This window comes from Micromys minutus, assembly GCF_963924665.1.
Source record: "Micromys minutus genome assembly, chromosome: X".
NCBI lineage: Eukaryota > Metazoa > Chordata > Mammalia > Rodentia > Muridae > Micromys > Micromys minutus.
In genome coordinates this window covers 122,794,706-122,817,198 of record NC_137970.1, presented here as the reverse complement: position 1 = coordinate 122,817,198, position 22,493 = coordinate 122,794,706, and positions in this window count along the sequence as shown.

Below are 22,493 nucleotides of genomic sequence, written 5' to 3'. Positions count from 1 at the left end.
TATCTTTGAGATGATTTTATTGCATGGTTACCCTAGGCAATTAAATCAATAAATCTTAACTGTCAGGAAGGTTGGCCCCGTGCCAGAAATAAATGAAATGCGTGAAATCAGTAAATAAAAGGTTCCTGACAACTCATTCCAGAAATTATTTAGCAGTTGCAGTTGTGTGTGTTGGGAGGGGGTGTTTCAGTCCTTGGCCTTTATTGACATCTTTTCTGAGAAATGAGTATGCTAACAAACACAATAGCTCCACTACAAAGAAGTCAGAGTTTGTCAAGCCATAAATTATAGCCCTTCAAAAGCAGGAAGAAAATACAGCCACATGGCCAGAAGTGGTAGACTTGGAGCAGTTTGGGTTGGGGACAAGTTAGAGAATAGTTCTCTGGTGCCTTTAAGAGGGAACCAGTCACTGATCCTTGGCTCCTGCTTTGTCAGGACTCTATCTAGCCTTAGTACTGATAGGGATCGCCTCTGCTCAGGGAGTTCCACCGGCTTGCCTTGTATTATGTTATTTATAAGATTTCTAGAACATTCCTTTAGTGCTGCATCCTTCAGATGTGTTCAGTCATAGGAAGTGAGTTATTATCTCCATTATGCAAAGGAGAAAAAAAAGGAGACCCCAAATAGTTAAGTGTTGAGATGGCAGGCAAATCAAGCCAAGGCTAGCCTCATTAGAGCCTGCCACACAGTACCTGAACTCCTTTAGTGTGCCTATATTGGAGGACCAAATTTAACGCAGTGTTTCTCCTCAGTTGCTCTGGTCAGAATCCTTATTGCCTTTCTCATTGGAGCTGCTCCCTCCCATTCTCACCTTACCTTCCTTTAGTGAAGCTCCTCTAATAATGTCCTTTCACAGCTGACAATGGCTAAATGGCACTTACATGTGCCTGTTAGAGTCACAGGCCTATTTGAGAGCTAAGTGAGAGTCTGAGCAGAGGCTTTGGCCTTTCTCCGGGTACCATGCCATTTCCTTCTCTTATCTTCTGTACGCTTCCTAGGTTTCCTAATTTCAGCTCATCACTACCTTCTCAAGTGGAGCCTTTGTCACCTAGCTGGACCCTGCAACCACAAAAGCTTATAGAGCAAGAAACAGTTTCTTTACTGTTGTCCCCTTACTTGCAGTTTTTTGTTTTTGTTTTTGTTTTTGTTTTTTTTTTTTTTTTTTGACTTGTCTGAAGAAAAACTTTGTATCCTACTGGACAACAAGTTCCATAAGTACAGGGAACCTTCATCCTGTGCACATAATGACCAATTACCAAGTGATAAATGAGGAGAAGTATATTAATTTGCTAGAGCTGTCACATAAAAGCATATGACCTTAAACAAAAGAGACCTTCTGTTTCACAGTGTGGAGAGTAGCTCAGATCCACAGCAGCATGTCTCGCGCTTTCTAAGTGAAGTTTCTGTTCTATCTTTCTTTCCATAGCCATAATCATGTCCACCTGATATTGTTCCTGTGTTGAAGGATATTAGCCATATTAGGTTAGGACACACATTAATGATTACGTTTTTTACTTGATTACATTGATAAGGACACTATTTTGAATGTAGTAGTTGGATTATGAGATATTAGGAATTAGAACTCTACCATATAAATTTCTAGAGGGTAGATATCAACCTGTACATAGGAACAACTGACCTCAGGACAGAGATTCCTCAGACTTCTTTTTAGAAAGCCGTTAGAATTATCATTATCATCAGCAGCAGCAGCACCATTCTCATTATCATTCTAGTGCAGAGATAGAATGAGTGGCAGGTCCATTCCCAGCTTGCTCTGACAATTCTGCACACTGAACTATAACATATATATATTCCTTGAAAGGATTCCCTAGATGAGCTACATGGCTCTCTCATCAATGGAGGAAGGTGGCTAGAGTAACCCAAAGATGTGCAAGAGCTTGAGGTCCAATCCCTTGCCATCAGAGGGGGTGAGAGAGGCACCACTACAGCCAGTGTTGAGGCTACACACAAAGAATCCAATTTGGGCATCTAGGTCACTGCTTGTTCTCCTTTCCATGTCCATGCACTCAAGCCTTTCTCCTACTGTTATTTATCAGCTCCCCCAGGTTAGAAAGCTAGAGACTGCACTAGATTTGGAAAGTGCTTATGGTATAATATTTCAGAGGATGCTGTAGGGTAAGGGAGGGAAAAATCTTCCACACGTATGAATGATATTTGTAGAATATAGATTCTCCATCAAGGGAAGAATGGAGTTCAAGGAAGCAGTTTAAGAAATCATTAGTAGCTCAATGGGTGAAAGTGAGCAGAAGGTGGAAGTAAAGACCCACAGGAATGATGTGTAGCCCCTTGGAGAGTCTCATGCTATTTGGAGAGCAGGTCTCACATCTTCCAGGAGGGCTTAAGAAGCAAACACTAGGAAAGAAGGTCACTCTTGGCAAGTCCCTAGGCAGAAAACACTGAATCATACAGGGGGCAACTATAGCTGTATCAGTAAAGGAAGTGATGCTGATTTGAAACTTACCCATGAGAACACCAGGGTCTTTGGGGAATCCAAGTGATGCTGGAAATCTGTCAGCACAGCTATTCTGTATTCCCGAGAGGGTAGGAGAAGCAAACTGTTGAGAAGATATTCCTCCTGTTTGCTCATTAGTTCTCCTCTTCAAGCTTCAACTAATGCACATCTTTGTTTTTTCATGATTCTTGCTGGCAAGTTCCCAGGGCAAATAATTCCCTATCACATCATGAGCACTAAGGTAGTTATTTTCAAATTAATGGTTTGAAGCAAAATGCAAGCATTGTTATTGAGCTAGAGGCTGATAGATGGTAAAGGCTCAGTATCTAATAACTAAGTGCAGACTTTGCAATGACAACCATAAGATTTCAAAATAATAATAATTTGCATTTCTATAGCACCTTTTGTCTGACTAATGAGCTTAACAAAATTAATTCATTAATTTACTGTGGTACCATAGACAGCAAAGAAGTAAAGATTGCTTGAATAATTTCATACCTGGGAAAACTAAGGCAGGGAAAAAAAAGATGTTGGCAGGTTACTGTTCCTGAGGCTTTAGGTTCATTGTACCAGTAATCATGGGAGAGGGAAGAGTAATGTCTTTCTTGCCTAAATGATTAAGAGTTAACCAGAAATTTGACATGCCTCTCAAGATTCTTGTCCTCCAGAATATGTACCTGGCTTATATGTCTTGTGTGGCCAGAACTTACGAATAGAATGAATATCATGTATGTGATGGTGTACTGTATGCATTTTGTGATATTACTTGGCATAACTGAAGGGAATTTACAGAAAAAAAAACAAAAACAAAAAAAACCTAGGGCTGGCAATCAGTTTGACACTAGTTAACCAAAATGGAGATTAATGTGGCTGGGTGCATTGGCCATAATTAGGTGAGTTCTTCAAAGGAATATCTAGAAGCCATAATCTACTTCCTATTGGCATTGAAGAAGCCAGGTGATAGGAGTCCCATAGCTGCAAAGAAATGACTTTGTGTTAATCTAAGTTAGCTTGGAAGTAGTCAGCGCTACTCATGAGATTATAGCTCTGTCTAACACACTGACTATAGCTTTGGGAAGAGCCTGAGTTACTCTGCAGCTAACTGATGCTAAGACTCTTGAAATCTTTGAGGAAATAAATGCACATAATGCCTTAAGCCTCTGAGTCCATGACACCTCATTACTCAGCCTCAGAGAAGCAATATGAGGCATTACACACATGCCTCACAGATTTTTGTGCTTTATACTTTGAGCTGTCCCCAACTAAAGGTTATAATCTCAGAAGGCACTGGCTTATCTTAATTCAAATATAGAGCAATTTGTTCTTGATAGTTGGGCTGGTCAAGGTTATCATTATTTAGTGAGATGACAATTGCTCTTGGTAACAGATTTGACAGGATTCTTAAATGATGCTCCAGGATACTCGGACTAAGCTCCAGTGTTTAGATATGACTTCTTCTAGTGCTTTAAATATACATGGCCCAGGGAGTGGCACTATTAGGACACCTGGCCTAGTCGGAAGAAATATGTAGCCTTGGTCTTTTCTACCCTCCTCCTAGATGCCTAGAAGTAAATCTTCTCCTGTTTGGCCTCGGAGCAAGATGTACAATATACTCAGCTGCTTCTCCAGCATTATGTCTGCCTGGATGTTGCCATGCTTCCTGTCTAGATGACAATGGACTGAACCTCTGAACCTGTAAGTCAGCCACAATTAAATATTCTTTAGAAGAGTTGTTTTGGTTAGGATGCCACTTTACAGCAATAGAAATCCTCACTAAGACAAAATTTGGTACCACCTACTGGGGTATTATGATAGGCCTGACCATATTTTTGTTTGGAAGAATGTGGATTTGGAGACTTAGATTTGGAAATAGGTGAAATGCTCTAAGTGGAACTTAATGGGCCATACTAGTAGGAATATGAAAGACATTGGAGCAAAGGGTGATTTGAACTGTGTGGGCTTAGCCATAGAATGTTGAAAGGAGAAGAATGTTAGTATAAGGCCTAGAGACTGTTCTTGTGATATTTTGGTAAAGGATGTGACTGATTTCTGCCCTTCTCTGAAGAGTCTACGTGCTATTAAAATGAAAAGATACAGATTAATTACATTGACAAAGAAGTCTCAAAAAAAAAAGAAAGAAAGAAAGAAAGAAAGAAAGAAAGAAAGAAAGAAAGAAAGAAAGAAAGAAAAACCTAGTTTGGACTTTATCCTATGGTTCAGTCTTATGAAGATTGTTTTGATCAAACATAGCAAGCTTAAAACTAGAAAATACAAAATGTATGGTTCAAAGATTAAAGGGACACCAGGAATTAGAATGGAACTGAATCCTATGTTCCAGGAGATAAACAGAATAGGGGAGTAGTGATCACCTTGGGGCAAGATCCTATTCTGCTAAGCTTATTGTTTATGCTTTTGCAATTGAACAAAAGACTTGGTTATGGTTTTTATTTGGACTTTTAATCTAAAATGAACTGAAATCCAGAAATGGAGGAACAGGATTTTGATCCAGATCTTCTGAAATAGTGGCCATGTAAAGTTTAGGCTCCGGCATGGTGGTACATACCTTTAATCTGAAGAGACAAAGGCAAGCAGATCTCTAAGGCCAGCCTGAGACAGAGTAAATCTTAGATGAAGAAAAACTTAAATGCTGGCATGATGGTACATGTCTTTAATCTCAACATTCAGGAGAAAAAGCCCCGTAGATCTCTGAGTTCAAGGTCAATTTATAGAGCAAGTTTCAGGTCAGCCAGTCTTAGGCAGTAAAAAACTTGGAAAACAGGAAGCTGGTAATAGTATAGTAGAACTAGGGGAAATGATTCAGCCCCTGTAAGCAGCAGAATTTGGCAGCTTTGGTTCTGGCTTTAGAGTCAAGAAGAGAAAGAAGTACTGGGGCAGTTGATTCTGATTCGATGGAGCAAAGAAATAAGTGGTGATTAAGAGAAACCAGCATCACTCCAGAGAAAGCTTCTGAGAAGTATTTTTTGAGAGCACATGGAAGCTGTGTTCCACACATAGCCAAGGTTGTACCTGGTGCTGCAGCTGGACTTGGTAATGTGTAAAAATCACCCAGGTGGTACAGGTTTTAAAGGCATGATGGGGTCATGGAGAGCAGCAGAGGCTTGGGACTATGAGAGACAACAGAAGACCATTGGTGAAGGTTCAACCTCAGTTCCAGTTGATGGCCAAGGACTGAAGGAGTCATGTAAAGAAGTTGAGGTTTGGCATCATGAAGAGAGCCTATTGGTGAAACCTATGCAGCAGAAGGGCCTAGCGTGTTGGAGATGCCATATCATGGGAAGATTACCAAGAACAGCAGCAGGTAGTGGAATAGAGTCAACCAGAGCCTAGAGTACTACAGAAGGCAGAGCTGGAGAAGTGACCCAAGCCTTCAGGATGAGATCAGAAGAACATGTTTGAATCCCAGATTATGGGTCAAGAAGCTGTAAAGTTGAAGTTGCTTTGGAGAACCAACGATGTTAGCGATGGCCAAGTCATAGGATATCTGCTGAGGAAAGCTGCTAGCAGGAAATAGAACCAGCCCAGGAAAAAACATTTGTTCCAGTCAACAAAGAGGAACAGAGTTGGAAATCCGAAGAGTACCTTGATATCAGACATGGAGATGTAGAGTTTAGAGTTTGCCCAGATGGCTTTTGGTATTGCTTTCACTCAGTATTTCTCCATTATGACATTTTCGAATGGTAATGTATATCCTCAGATATTGGATGTGTGTGATCTGCCTTTTTATTTTTTTAAATGGATTTCACTTAAATAATTTGTGTAAAAAGTTTTTAGGGGCTTTGAGACTTTTCCAAAACAACCCACTCTTAGAATATGAGACCCTAAAGACACAGAAATGGTTAAAGTCAGACTCAGAGACTTTCCAGTCATCCCAAGGCTATGAGAGTCTGCCTGTGCCTGACAAATAAAAACAATGGCTCAGAGTAATTCTCAGAAAAAAAAAAAACAGAATATACTGACTGATAGCCACCTGGCCTTCTAGAAAGAAAGCCCTAGATAGGGTCCTGACGCATGTCATAGTTAACTCATGCTCTAATCACACAATTCTGAGAAACAAAACAAGGACAAAACCCCTCAAAGTTTTGAAATATATAAACAAGGTTCTGAAAATGTAAAAACAAAGTCTTAGTGGACAGGTCAAGCTATACTGATCAAGCTGAGTTAAGACAAAACAAAAATGACTGCTTTAGGAACAGCTCCCCTACTCCTCCCTGTACTGAATTTCAAGGAGAATGCAAATTGTCAACAACCTCACTGCCAAAGTTTCTCCCCGCTTTCCTCCCTCTTTGTCTCTCCTCTTTCTAAAAGTTATACTGCTGCCCAATGGTAAAAAAAAAAAAAAAAAGGTAGTTCAGCTTCCTCACAAAAAAGTATAAAAGATGTATACTTTTTGAGTTTGGGGTTGACTTTCCCTTCGAGGATAAGCAACCCCATGTGCATGGAATTAAAACCTCTTGTTATTGCAATGATCTATTGTCTAATTTTGTTCTGTGGGTCAAGCACCTGAGCTAAGACTCCTCAGGATCTTACAACAGAACATCAGATGAAACCTAGAACTTTGGACTTCTAACACTGTTGAAGATATGGTAGACTATGGGGACTTTGGAAGTTGAACTAAATATATTTGCATTATGACAAGGTATGGCCCCCATAGACTCATGTATTTGCACATGCTTATGGGGGTCAGGGAGTGGAATGTGGTGGTTAGAATATGCATGACCCAGGGGTTGCACCACTGGGAGGTGAGGCTTCATCTGAGGAAGTGAGTCACTGTGGATTTGGGCTTTGAGACTCTCCTCCTAGCTGCCTGAAAGTCTGTCTTCAGTTGCACTTGGAACAAAATGTTTTAGCTCCTTCATCAGCACTGTGTCTGCCTGGATGCTGACATGTTTCCTGCCTTGATGATAATGGACTCAACCTTTGAACCTGTAAACCAGCACAAATTAAATGTTGTCCTTATGAGAGTTGCCTTGGTCATCTTGGTCACAGCACTTTCCAAGACAAACATCTAATGGCGTTTGTTTAAAAGATTCAATTATTTTATATATGTGATTTTACTCTCACTGTCTTCAGACACACCAGAGGAGGGCATCAGATCTGACTACAGATTGTTGTGAGCCACCAAGTGGTTGCCAGGAATTGAACTGAGAACCCTCTTAAGCACTGAGCTATATCTTTAGCCCACCCAATGATATTTTTTTAAAGATACATTTTATTTTGATTTATGTGTCTCTTTCTCAATGTCTGTGCACACAAGTGTTGGTACTCACAAAGACCAGAACATGGTGTGATCCCTTGGAGCTAGAATTATAGTCAGATATAAGCTGCAAAACATAGGTTCTAGGAGCTAAATACTAGTCTCCTGAAAAAGAACAAGTGCTTTTGCTCACTGAGCCATATCCATATCCATCTATTGACTTGAGTGACATTTAATCACTAGCAAAAAAAATGCAAATGGGCAGAAATTGAGGAGCCACACACAATGAATCTGTCCATTGAACAAAAAACCTGCACCAATATTCATAAGGGAAATTGGTCAGAATTTTCCTTTCTTTATTGTGTCTTTGTGTGGTTTAGGTATAAGCATGATTGTGGCTTCATAGAAGGAATTGGGTAGTGTTCCTTTTTTTTCTATTTTGTGGAATAATTTGGAGAGTATTGGTATTAGGCCTTCTATGAAGGTCTGGTAGAATTCTGCACTACACCTATCTGGTCCTGGGCTTTTTTGGTTGGGAGACTTTTAATGACTGCTTCTAGTTTTTAGGGGTTATGAAACTGTTTAGATGGTTTATAAGATCCTGCTTTAACTTTGGTACCTGGTATCTGTCTAGAAAACTGTACATTTCATCCAGGTTTTACAGTTTTGTTGAGTATAGGCTTTTGTAGTAGGATCTGGTGATTTTCTGAATTCCCTCAGTTTCTTTTGTTATTTCACCCTTTTCATTTCTGATTTTGTTAATTTGGATATTGTCACTGTGCCCTCTGGTTAGTCTGACTAAGGTTTTGTCTATCTTGTTGATTTTCTCAGAGAACCAGCTCTTGGTTTTGTTGATTCTTTGTATAGTTCTTTTTATTTCTACTTGGTTGATTTCAGCCATGAGTTTCATTATTTCATACTGTCTACTTTTCTTGGGTATATCTGCTTCTTTTGGTTCTAGAGCTTTCAGGTGTACTGTCAAGCTGTTAGTGTATGCTCTCTCCAGTTTCTTTTTGGAGGCACTCAGAGCTATGAATTTTCCTCTTAGCACTGCTTTCATTGTATCCCATATGTTTGAGTATGTTGTGGCTTCATATTCATTAAGTTCTAAAAAGTTTTTAATCTTTATTTCTTTCTTGACCAACTTGCCATTGAGTAGAACATTGTTCAGCTACCATTTATATTTGGGCTGTTGCTTTGTTGTGATCTGATAGAATGCATGAGATTATTTCAATCTTTTTGTACCTGTTGAGGCCTGTTTTGTGACCAGTTATATGGTCAGCTTTGAAGAAGGAGCCATGATGTGCTGAGAAGGTATAATCTTTTGTTTTAGGATGAAATGTTCTATAGATATCTGTTAAATCCATTTGGTTCACAACTTCTGTTAGTTTCACTGTGTCTCTGTTTTGTTTCGCTTTCCATGATCTGTGCATTGTTGAGAATGGGGTGTTGAAGTCTCCCCCTATTGTTGTGTGAGGTGCAATGTGTGCTTTGAACTTTAGTAAGGTTCCTTTTATGAATGTAGGTGCCCTTGCATTTGGAACATAGATATTTATAATTGAGAGTTCATCTTGGTGGATTTTTTTGACTAGTATGAAGTATTCTTCTTTATATTCTATTTTGATAACTTTTAGTTGAAAATTATTTTACTCAATATTAGAATGGCTACTCTAGCTTGTTTCTTGGAATATTTTCCCAGTCTTTTACTTTAAGGTAATGTCTTTCTTTGTCACTGAGGTGCATTTCCTGTATGAAGAAAAATGTTTGGCCCTGTTTAAGTATCCAGTCAGTTAGTCTATGTTTTTTTATTGGGGAATCGAGTCCATTGATGTTGAGTTATGAAGGAAAAGTGCTTGTTGCTTTCTGTTATTTTTGTTGTTATAGGTAGAATTATGTTTGTGTGGTTGTTTTGTTTTGGATTAGTTGAAAGAAAATTACTTTCTTGCTTTTTCTAGGGTGTAGTTTTCGTCCTTGTGTTGGGAGTTTTCCATCTATTATCCTTTGTAGGGTTGAATTCGTGGAAAGATATTATGTAAATTTTGTTTTGTCATAGAATATCTTGGTTTCTCCATCTATGTTAATTGAGAGTTTTGCTGGATATAGTATTCTGAACTGTCATTTGTGTTCCTTTAGTGCCTGTATGACATCTGCCCAGGGTCTTCTAGTTTTCATTGCCTCTGTTGAGAAGTCTAGTATAATTCTGAGAGATCTACCTTTATATGGTACTTGACCTTATTCCCTTATTTCCTTTAATATTCTTTCTTTGTCTTGTGCATTTGTTGTTTTAACCATTAGATGATAAAAGGAATATCTTTTCTAGTCATATCTATTTGGAGTTCTGTAGGCTTCTTGTATGTTTATGGGCATCTTTCTTTAGATTAGGGAAGTTTTCTTCTATAATTTTGTTGAAAATATTTACTGGCTCTTTAAGTTGGGACTATTCACTCTCTTCTACACCTATTATCCTCAGGTTTGATCTTTTCATTGTGTCCTGGATTTCCTGGATGTTTTGGGTTAGGAGCTTTTTGCATTCTGCCTGTTCTCTTAGTATTGTGTTGATGTTTTCTATGGTATCTTCTGCCCCTGAGATTTTCTTCTCTATCTCTTGTATTCTGTTGGTGATGCTTGAATCTATGATTCTGATCTCTTTCCTAGGCTTTCTATCTCCAGGGTTGTTTTCCTTGTAATTTCTTTATTATTTCTACTTCCATTTTTTCTATCCTGTATCTAAAAATGCTTAATTTCTTCAACTGGTTCTGTTTTCCTCTAATTTTATAAGTGATATTTTTGTTTCCTCTTTAAGGGTTTCTATTTTTTACCTGTTTTCTCTTGTATTTCTTTAAGGGAGTTATATATGCACTTCTTAATGCCCACTATCATCATTATGAGATGTGATGTTAAATCCAAATCTTGCTTTTCTAGTGTGTTGGGGTATACAGGCCTTGCTGTTGTGGGAGAATTGAGGCCAGTTAAACTTGGTTTCTGTTGCTTAGGTTCTTGTGCTTGTTTCTTGTTATTTGCTTATTTCTGGTGTAAGTTGGTATTGTTGTCTCTGACTGAAGCTCACCCCTCCTATGGGGCTGTGAGTCTGTGATCTTAGGAGTGAGAGTACTCCTGGAAGACCAGCTTTCTCTCTCTCTTTCTCTCTCTCTCTCTCTCTCTCTCTCTCTCTCTCTCTCTCTCTCTCTCTCTCTCTCTCTCTCTCAGCATGATTTGGGTTAGGAGGACTATAGAACAGCCTTAGTTTCAGGGTGCAGATAGTGATAGGAAGGATCCTGTCTCAGGCTGTTCTGTGGTTCCTGTGCCCTGTGTGCTCCTGGCAGGTCCCTCTTTGGAGAGTTATTGGAATGAAAGTGGGGCCGTGCCTGTGGGCTTAGGAATGAGAGCACACTCCTGAGAAACCAGCTCTCTCCAGGCAGGAATTTGGTAAGGACGGTGCAGATGGAGCCAGGAAGCTGTAGTGTTCTTTCTTATAAAATTTTTAGTCCAATAAAGACAAATGAAAGGACTTTGTAAATCAACCCTTATGACAGATGTATCCTTCCAACTCTGAGTCATTGGTATGTCCTGAGATTTGGAAACACTGTTATAGCCACCACTGTCTTTTACTCAATTCAAAGCATGCTAATTGAGATTGCCTCTAGAGATACAACCCTCTTTGAACATTTCTCTTCATATCTATGGCATGCTGCAAGGAAAATCTTATGGGTGATAAAATAAAAAAATATGATCAGGAGTCACAGAAATAGCTGTAAATATTCCTGGAGAGTTAAAAAAAGGGTGGGGGGGAAGGAATTCACTTACTTGGAAAAGAATATTCTATGTTAGTGTCCCATGTAATATTTTCTCTAGATTCCTAGAAGCACCTTATGGCTTCTGCCCTGGGTAGGTGTGTGGGTCAAATAAGTAATGGGGCTTTTATCTGATATGATCAGAACAACAGTTCTTCATCTTAGTTTTATGTGTAATTAAACAATAGAACTTTAAACCATCAACTTTTACCATCACCAAAGCTAAGAAACCTCTGCCTAGATAGGCCATGAGTTCTAGGAGAAAACCTACTACTATCTTTTTGCTAAATGGAGATAGCATTTAAAATGACCTTTAACAACTAATAGGTCAACCCTTAGAGCAGTGCTTCTTTCAACAGGCACCAGAGATTATTCTTTAAAATAGATGGCAGTTCACAAAGACAATTAACACAAAGATTTATAATTAGTTAACATACAGAGAATAAGAGACCTTGGAATGCTTAGTCTTAAATGGGATGGATTTCTATATCACATCCTTCAAGATCATGTCTCAGGGAACTTTGTGGAAGAGGTGGCAGAAATAATTTAAGCATCTGAAGTGGTAATTACGTCAAGAAAATAGACTTTTCCAAATGAAGCAAGACAGATAAATGCACATAATAGCTCACAGCAGTTGGGACAGCATACATAAGACTTGCACAAGCTCAATTAGATAGAATTTCAACATGAAGGAAAGAAAGTAGGAATGAAATCCTACCCAATATGAGGAGCTACTGGCAGGTGATTGATGTTTGGAGAAACAAAGTGAGTTTTCTTAATGGTGTAAATTGACCACGATCCAGGGCAGTTACCATGACTAGGAGTACTTGGCCAATAGAAACTGTACATTGTGCTTGATGGGGTTTAAAAAACATGAACGAAAGGAAAGAAGGATAAAAGGATAAGAGATAGATAGAGAGGGGGTATATTTGGGTAGGAGGTAAAGGATAATCTTTATGAAGTTGAAGGATAAATGTGATCAAAATGCATTGAATGAAATTTCCATGTAATTAATAAGAAAATATTATTGAAAAGAAAATATTCTGGAATTGAGAAAGGGTAATTTATATACAACTTGGAGACTATGCTAAAATCACTCAATTGCATATTTAAAAATTATATAAATTGTGATATGTGAATGAGACTTAAATAAAATTTTATTGGGGAAAAAGGCACTGATGTCAGACATGTCTGACCAGACCTCTAGAATGAGAATCACTTGAGCTAAGCTTGCATCTGCATTAAAAATAATATTGGGTATTTTATTTATTTACCTTTCAAATGTTATCCTCTTTCTTGGTTTCCCCCCAAAAACCCCTATCCCAGCCTCTCTTCTCCATACAATCCAGGTTGACCATGTTTTCCCTTCACTACTTCTCTCAGATCTGCTCCACCTCCCTACTCACTCAAGATTATCCACCCCCATATGTGTGTATGTGTGTTTTTCCTTCTTCCCTTTTCTCCCCCTCCCTCTTTCCTACTCTCCCTCTCTTTTCTTCCTCCCTTCATCTCCTTCCCTCTCTTTCTTGTAATAGTATATAATTATAACTGCGCTCAGCATGACATGCCAACTGGTGCAGCAGTGAAAGGAGCATTATCAGAGTAACCAGTCACTTTCTGTTAGGATCAAAGTCCTACTCCACAAGATGAAATGCATACCTGGAACATTATCAGGCTCAGAATATATGTCAACATAGGTCATAGGCCCTAAGGGAGGAGAACCTAGTACTATTATGTTGACATAGTATTAAAGTGACTATTAAGGATTTAGTGCTATACGAAACAAATAATCAACATTCAGCTAAGAGACTGTATAATTTTCTGTCTTATAGAAACATTATATACCACAACTCTTTGCCAAAAAAGAGGAAGAAGAAGAGGAGGAGGAAGAGGAGGAAGAGGAGGAGCAGAAAGAGAGAAAGAAAAAAGGAAGGAAAGGAGGAAGTAAGGAAGAAAGATTATTAAAGCCAGAGAGAGTAGATGAGTATGAAGAGACATTATTTTCTGAACACAGCAGAGTAGCTGCAAATATAAACTCCCAGAAGTTGGGAGAGCATCAGCACTCAAGACCTGTATAAGTCTAAACCAGACCAAATTCCATTACGGAGAAGGAACTTGGACATGTTAGTCATGGTGCTATTGGAAATTGGTAGCTGCTGAGAGGAGAGTTTTAAGTATGTTGTCTTGGTAAGTCAACCAACTCTCCAGTGAAAGACCATGTATCCAAGTTTTCTGAGCAAACAAAATTGGTCTTATATAGGATATAACTTTGATGGCAAAAAGGGTAGATTTGGGAAGAGTTGGGGTAGAAGTATTAATAGAACATGAACACATTTTATAAAACATTCAAAGAACTAGTTTAAAAAATGGAAAGAAGAGAAAGGGGTGACATAATATTCTTCCCAAGCTTCAAATGTGTTTATTGGAAGAATGTCAAAGCACTTTTGGCTTTTATGTACCACACTTTGCCATGAGCTCCCCACCACCCCATGCATATGGACTGATGTAGCTTCAATCTGGACGCTACCCACCCTACTCTTACACCTCTTACACCTATAGAGCGTTAAGACTGTTGGTCTTGATAATGACTGTGTCAAAAGAAAGATGTGGGGGGAATAAAGTCCTCCATGTTGCTAAGGAAGTGTAGGATGAGAAATAGTTGTCTGAATATCCACAAAAAGGTTGACAGCAGATCTATTTCATAGAGGAATGTAGAAGGCAGAAATGTTAAGTGTCGGGTAGCAATAACCTGCTCTAAAATCCTGTTCTAAAATCCTGCCCCAAAGCCTCACATCCTGCAGGAGTTAAGCAGTGTATGCATCTGTCTTAAAAGCATATTGATATTAAAGCTCCATCAGTCCAGGCCCTGACTATCATTTCAGACTGAGTGGCTGGCCTGCAACGTGGAACCTCCACCTTTTCTTTTTCCTTCCAAGACAAACAGGACTCATGCCACTGCACCCTACCTGAGTTGCCATAGTCTCAACCTTCACTGAAGAATGCATTTCTGAAAGGCTGTCCTAGTGCCCATGCTTTCATTACCAAAAGGATATCACTTCCTAAGCACTCAGAGATTCTTTGTACTTTTGTTTTTATAATGAAAATGATAAACCTTCCAAGGTCAAAGCTCAAGTCCTTTGCTACCGCACAAGGTACAAACTTGAGCTTTGCAACTTTTGACAAACAGCTTAATCATGTTCTGTCTCAACATTGCCATCTAACCAAGACATATAATACTCTTTACTTTATAGGGCCATTATGGGGATTTTATGTAAAAATGTGTATGAAAATGCCAGAAGCATGTTGGGCTACTAGTGTCTTTATTAGTGATAATAAGCCCTGTGGAGAAGATCACTTCATTTACCCTCAGCACTTGATTTTTAAAAATGCTATTCTGCATATTTTTCTAGTTTTCCATGTGCATGCATATTTTATGCATACACAATAATTTGTGGCATGTATTTTTGAGATGAGTAAGAAAGAACACCATTGCTTGAGAAAAAATATATACTCCATTTAGTTAAATTTACTAATGTAAAAAATTCTTTATCACAACAAAAATTCATATTTGTGGATGTGGTAGGTTTCAGATTAGGAAAAGCTATTTCAGTTCTTTGTGGTAATTCTCTATCAGTTTTAAACACATTTAGGCACATGAGTGTTCATACCTAGATTATGATTGTTATTTTGCAACATCAAAATATTTGAACAAGCCAAATGTAGTACATTTTCCCCTCACAGGAAACTCAGCTAAAAGAATTGTTAATGTCATATTTATTAATAGATATTGTATGCTATATCTTAGTACTGTGATTCCTTGTTTCACATTGCTAGTTACTATAGTCCATATATGTGGAATTTCGTGGGACCCAAAACATGCTTTTTATCTGTCTGGAAATTTTGGTGAAAGACATTCTAAATTAGATGGAATGTGCTTCTGGCTGAATATAAAGAGATTACAATAATGTAATCTCTTTCTGATAACTGGAAATTAATATTGTGATCTAAAATCACTGCTTATGTGGAATTTCCAGGCTTGCAGCTACATGCCACTTCAGTAAATAGACACAACTGCTTGACCTTTCTGGTTTTTATTCTGCTGTCTCTTTTCTCGGTGATAATGTTTTATGCCCTTATGATTTTGAAAACCTTTTGCTCTTTTACTGAGAACCCCAAAACCGAAAATATTTATTTTTTTCTCTTAAACGAGAGTTTGCATTATTGTCCTAGAGTCTATCTGAGAAAGAGTTATTTACTTTTATAATGGTTCTTGACTTTATTATTGAGGTAAGTAGGAACACTGGCCCTGTCTTGTGATAAAGAAATAGTAATGAGGTACCTATTATTGAAAAAGTCTGTAAGCACAGTAATGTACATGGTGAAAATTAGAGCTTCATAAAAAATTGATTTTGCATTTTAAATAAATCAATGCATTATCAGTATAGTTTGTGCCTTTATGAGAAAAATCAATGCAGTGTTTAGCCAGTATCATTTCCCAGAGCCATCTTGTTGAAAGATAATGAAGCACATGAAAATGATTGTATGTACAGTTCCTGTAAAACAAAACAAAACACATTTAATATGCAAAGCTGTTTGCATAGATACAGTTTACCCATGTAAAGCACAGGAAACACAATTTTAAAAGCTGTATACCAGCTATTTCATTATTTGACTCATGTCAAACAATATGTTGAACCTATATAGAATATCATCAGAACTCACTGCAGTTCTGTGGAGACAGCATGATTATTAAGAACACTGAGAGTTGATGAGCCTAAACTATGTGTGCATTTGGGCACCCTGCACCTATGAAGGAGTGGTTCAAAAGAGATAATTGCTAAAGCCTAAAGGGCACTTTCGGTATTATCATTGCATTTTAATAGGCACCCGGAAGGCCATCAGTATGGGCAACTTTTAAGGACAGGGACAGGAACTTTTTCTTAGGGGCTAGGCAAGACTATTTCTAACGGCATGTTCCTTCATTTGTTTGGAAAGAGCCCAGGCTAAATATCGACCCCATGGATCAGAGTAGCTGCTTGAAGCAAAATTAGTCCTTCCCTGAGTGCTCACCTATTTGTGTTGGTGGAGCTGAGATTGCCTTTGTTTTCCCTCATGAGCTCTTTTACCCATTAAGTTTCACTGGAAACTGTGTTATATTTGAATAGATTCCATTCCCTAACAAAGGACAATAGAATCCATCTGACTGAGCTGTGATATTATGACATAAGCTCCCAAGAAGACAGAATTTTTATTTTAAAATGCTCCCTCTATATACCAGCATAGCCATTACCTCCTATAACTGTGAATATAATGGTTTTTAGGAAGGAAAAGGTAAAAATCCTGTGGACATTGACATACACACACACACACACACACACACACGTATTATACGTATACATATATATATAATCTCACATTGTAAAAGCGTAGTTTAATAATACAGCATGCCTTTCCTGGTGGCACATCTTAAATCAGGGCATACCTATTTTGATTATTTCTTTGTGTCTTAAAATCTTGAACAAGTACAATTCAGAAACTCACAATTAATTCACTGTTTGTTTAGGAAGAGAAGCATCATCAGCAAGAATATCGTTAATAAGTACTTAGAGAAAAGGGAGGAAGAAAGGGAAGCAGAAAGAGAGATAAAGGGAGAGAGGGAAGAAAGGAAGGTGGAGAGAATGTGAGACATATCACAATAATCATGACTTTAACAATAGCCACAAGTATAAGAACAGAAAAGATACTAGTTCATCTCTTTCCTAGAAGATCTTAAGAACGTATCACTCATGAAATGTTCAATAGAAAGAATTTTTGGTATCTTTTGAACCCAGGGTCCATTCTGAGTATTTTCTTTCTGTAAGCCTCAAATTTGACATGTTAATTTTATAGATGGCAATACCACATCCAAAATTCTTGAGAAGTACTATTATGATGAAAATAAGAACAGAAAGCACTAATCCATAGCATTAAGTAAAAAAAAAAAAAGACAAAAAGCCTAGCATTTTGTCTCAGATTTTAATTTCTAACATCTAGAGTTTGGAATCATGTAGGAAGAAAACTATTTGAAAAATCATCTTGAGACACAGTCAGTCTTATGGTAATATTCATTAGTGAGTATGATTGATTAGCAAGGATGGATGTGCAGTACCATTTGATGTTAAACACATTTTTAGTTCCTTGTAGCCATGAAAACCAGTCGGTTGCCTGTGGCATATTGTCCCTGTATAACTACAATGCCAATTTAATGGGGCCCAGATGTTACCATTTACTGGAAGGAACAAAAGTTACAGGAATATCAGGAAAGGGTACAGCATTCATTCTCTAGCTGCAGAAATTATTACAGAGGTAAATGACATAAGGGCCAGAAACTGAGCAAAAAAAAAAAAAAAAAAAAAAATCTCTTCCAAGGTTCACACTAGTGTGGATACAGGCTCAGACGGAATATAGGAAGGTTTAAAGAATAGGATATTAAGTCAAAGTTCTTCAAGCTTTCTTCATGCAAAGCTATTAATAATTGTAGAAGATGTGCAAACCCAGTAAAATTAGTTCTTTGAGAGTTTCTAATTACTCTCAATATGACTAGTGGTAGAGGGCTAATAGAGTCCTATGCATGTTTAATAGAAGCTTAGTTTTCTTAGAAACTGCATATTATGCCTTCTTCTTACTGACCTTAGTTTTTTTCATAACTGCCGAAAAATAAACTGTTATTTTGGAAACATGCTGTTATTACTTTAGGAGATACTTTGTTTTGATTCAGATCTAGAACAAAGTATAGAGACCTTTAACTATGAACAAATGTTAAAGATTTAACTGAAGTAAAAATATTATCAACAATGTGATTATGACAAAATTACTGTCTCCATATTACAAAAAATAATTTTGGATTGTGCTTCTCCACAAATACCCTGTGATTATTTTATCTAAGTTACACTTAAAAATTAGAAACACTGCTTGGAGAATGAAAACTAATATTCATAAGATACATTTTTATCCTTTATCGATGACTTATGGCAGCTTAGTCTCATTTCCATATTGTTTTGGGATACAGAGCCTATGCGTTTTGCATTAATCTATTTGTGATAAACTGTTGAGGATTTCATTCTGTCTGGTTATCTCCAAATTAAAAGTCAGACTTCCACAACCCCCAAGGCCTCATCATCAATTAGCTTCATGAATAGATTTCTTACTTAAATTTATATAATAGATTTTAGTTATTAAAGTAGGTGTGGACATGAGTAGCCACAGAAACAAATGTATGAAACTTGAACCCTCTTTGGTTGTGTAATGTGTTGGAGCTAGCATGCTTTTGCTCACAGAAAATGATAGTATTCTCTCTTGAGTTTATTTTCAGAAAGTTCACAATGGTTAAATTTTGTTTCAGCATGTTGTTGGAAGGTAGACAATGTGAATTGGAAAATGCTATGAATGAGGTGCATTGTATCAACTAGTTGGTAAAGTTGGTACACTAAAATTCCCAAGAGCATCAACCCATGCTCTTGAGCTTTTTCAAATTTTGTTTTCTCCAGTGGAACCCCCGAAGAACCACAGGAGGATCTGAGCATCTGGGATGCATTTGGTTATTGTCACCATATCAGGTTCTACTTTGAAACATGCCATTTTAGTAACCACATAAGTGATACAGGACAGAGCCAGCTCTGTAGAACTCTGGAATCACATCTGGATATAGCAGGTGGTTTCCTGTAGTGGAGACCTGTGAACCCATGATTTCTCCATATGAACAAGCTGAAAGCATCCACTGGGCCATTCTACAGGATGCTCTGCATGGTACCACTTACTTGCAACTGCTGGCTGCTAAGCAGGCCTGGCTTTGCTGCTGTAGCATCCCGCCACCAACTCATTACCCATTCATTTTCCTTTCCCTTTCCCTTCTCAAAGTCTGAGACAATCAAACAGCCAAGAAAATAGAGGTCACTGGTAAAAGAGTTTGCACTTTTAAATGATTTTTATTAAACACCATTAGTCTACACTGCACAGTTAATGAAACAGCAAAGCTCCAATCTCAGAGGAATGATTGACCATGGATCTGAAAAGCAGTTCAGCGTCCCCTAACCCAGTGTGAGCACTATGAATGATTCTTTAACAGTTTATGTCAGAAGCAGGAAGGGGAATGAACTGCAGTCTGGCCTTCAAGGGCTTCCCCACCCTCCACCCCCACCCACACCCCCCTCTGCCCTCCCCACAATGCAGTTTTCTTTTTGTTAAAAGATTACAGAGAAAAATGTGATGCTCTTGGTACAGAGGGCTTCTAGATTCATGAGGAGGGGAATGGAAAGGGAACTAACACTTTCTCTTTTGCTGGAATATCAGATGGTAGGGTTAATGTTTGAGACCAGCCTATCTGATTAGTCCCCTGCCAGGGTAAATGCTGAGTATCAATACACAGATGCCATTTCTGTCATTGGAGTTTGCTAACACCAAAGAGAAAATGAATCAGAGTTTAGTTATGAGAATAAGGCTGTGCGAGTGGAAATGAGAAACAACAACAGCAACAACAAGAACAACGATGACAAAGAATCGAGTCTGCCAGTTGGAACACAACACTCACAACTGGCTCAATATATTTCCCCACACAGTTGATTTGGGGGCACTGAATCACCCATTTTTCTAAATGGGGATAGTGATGCTTCTCTAAGCAAGCAGTGTGTTGCTTTACTAAGTACTCCTACCCAGGGATCCAGTTTGGTTTTCCCACCTGCTAACTCATGCAGGTAACATTTATTGTGTCTGTTGAGAAGGAAGTAAGGGCTTCACCCTTACTACTTAATTGATTCTGCCTTCAAAATGATTTTCAACTTCAAACTCTAACTTCAACCTCCGGGATCCAACTTTGAATAAAACAAAATCTAATTTTGATAGCTTCAGGTACAGTAGAACTAAACTAGCATCTTTCCAATGCAGACCAATTCCAAGGCCTTTAACCATCCATCCATTTAGAAACTCAGCAAAACACATTTTAGGCAATGGCATCTAATTTTGCTACTTTTGACTGAACTGAAGATTTGGATCTTTTCATTTCACTACATGAAAGAAAAAAAAAGACATCTCAACCTTATCTTCATAAAACCACAGAAGCTCATCCGCTTTCTCCAATTATGTCACTTGAATATAAAACTACTAGTTCTTCCCAATGAGATTATTAAGTAATTAACAGTCTATAGGCTGGCTAACAACATGCTTACAGGTAAATTCTATTCCAAAGACCACACTATCAAACTCTTTTCAAATTAATCCTACCTACAAAACTCAGACAGTAATATGACAAAACCACTAAAAAATCCAAAGCTAATTAAAGATACTAAGCCAAGCCAACATCATAACACAAACTTGTCAGACTCTCTGTGGTTGGAGCTTGTGTGATAAATGAAGGCATAATGCTGGCCCTATCTGGGTCTTGTTGTAGGGCTGTGATTGTTTCTTGTATTTGATTGGGGGTTTGGGGGTAGGCTTCCTATTACTCTGCCCATCACCACACCTCCATAGGCTTGTTTGGATGTGGCTCACCAAGCCTCCACCAACATCCAGAGGCAAAATCTGTCACTGCCACCCATATATGTCATATCCCTCCCACTTAACTGGTACTCTGAAGAGATTCCCATGACAACATCTTCAATCTCTCAATCCTGCAGATAGTTGAACACCCACAATGCACATCACCATCTTTAGCATGATGACTAGGGTGCCTAGAAAACAGTACCAAATCTAAATCAGGAGACCAAAGACTCCTCATCTCCAGGAATGTGAAGGTAATTCATCCTCCATGTTTAACTTATCTCTAAGCTATGTTACAAGCAGGTATACTAAATAATCAGGTGATGATCCAGAGCTCTACTGTCACATTTGGTAATCATACTGCTGACATGGCACCAGAGATGATAGAGCATTCTCTTTCCTCCTTGTTATATATAAGAAGAAAAGATGAGTTACTGAAACTAGAGTAACAAATCTTTCATCTCTGTGAAATAGCTTGTTGCTATGGAAAACTGCACCTACCACTCTAATTTCTAGTTCCTGGAGAGTTAATTTCAAAAAGAATCTTTGCGTAAATCTATGAAGGCTTAGGATTGTGGAGTAGTTTAATTTACAAGTCAAGCCAGGAAAGCTTCTTGGCAGGCCATGGAAAACAGAGAACTTGAGTTACTGCAAAGTCATCAGCTCATTTTATTTTCATGTGACACCCATTTGGGGTGTTCTGTTTTTCATATTTTCATTTTCCTCATTTAAGAGGCATGGAAAAGATTTAGATTTCATTTGTGTGTGTGTGCATATGTAAGTGTTGTTGCTGAAACTGTAGGCTTAAAGCTCAACCCTATTGGGAGCAGAAAAAGTGCAGGCTTCAGCTGCTGGGGTACACCCATCAGCCATAGAAACAGCATGGCTTTAGCCATTGGAATGCAACTTTCTTAACTTTATTATACCACAAAGGACCTTAAAGTCAAATATGATCAGAGCAGAGCTCAGATCTGGCTCTTTTGCAACTAGGGAAGTACCTAACTTTTACAATGAGAATACAGAGTCATTGCCTGAAGTTCTCATCACAGACCTGCATGACTTGCTTTAGAAATCATACAAGTTTGCAATTTTCATGTACATATCTATTATTTATCTGGTCATAAGTCAGTGAATAGAATTCAATAACTCAACAGATTAAAGGTTGTAGAGAATTATATGCCAGCAGGCAATTACAAGTAACTAATGAATGCATAGTGTTTACTATAGCTGGAGAATTTTTCTTGTGAGCTGGAACACTGAAGATGATATTTACAGGGTGATTTTAGGGACAAAAGATGACTATAGAGGATCATAAGGGGAGATAGTAATAACTCATAAGGAAATGCTCCAAATTAGGTGAACTGTTCTCAAACTTCAAGAATCATTCCAAGGATCCTAGGGTGAAGCACTACCTAAGATTTTCATTTTATAAAAGAAAAGTAAGGTATTACTTACAGGTTTAGTATTTCTTTGGAAATTTCATGTAAATGACTTATACTAATAT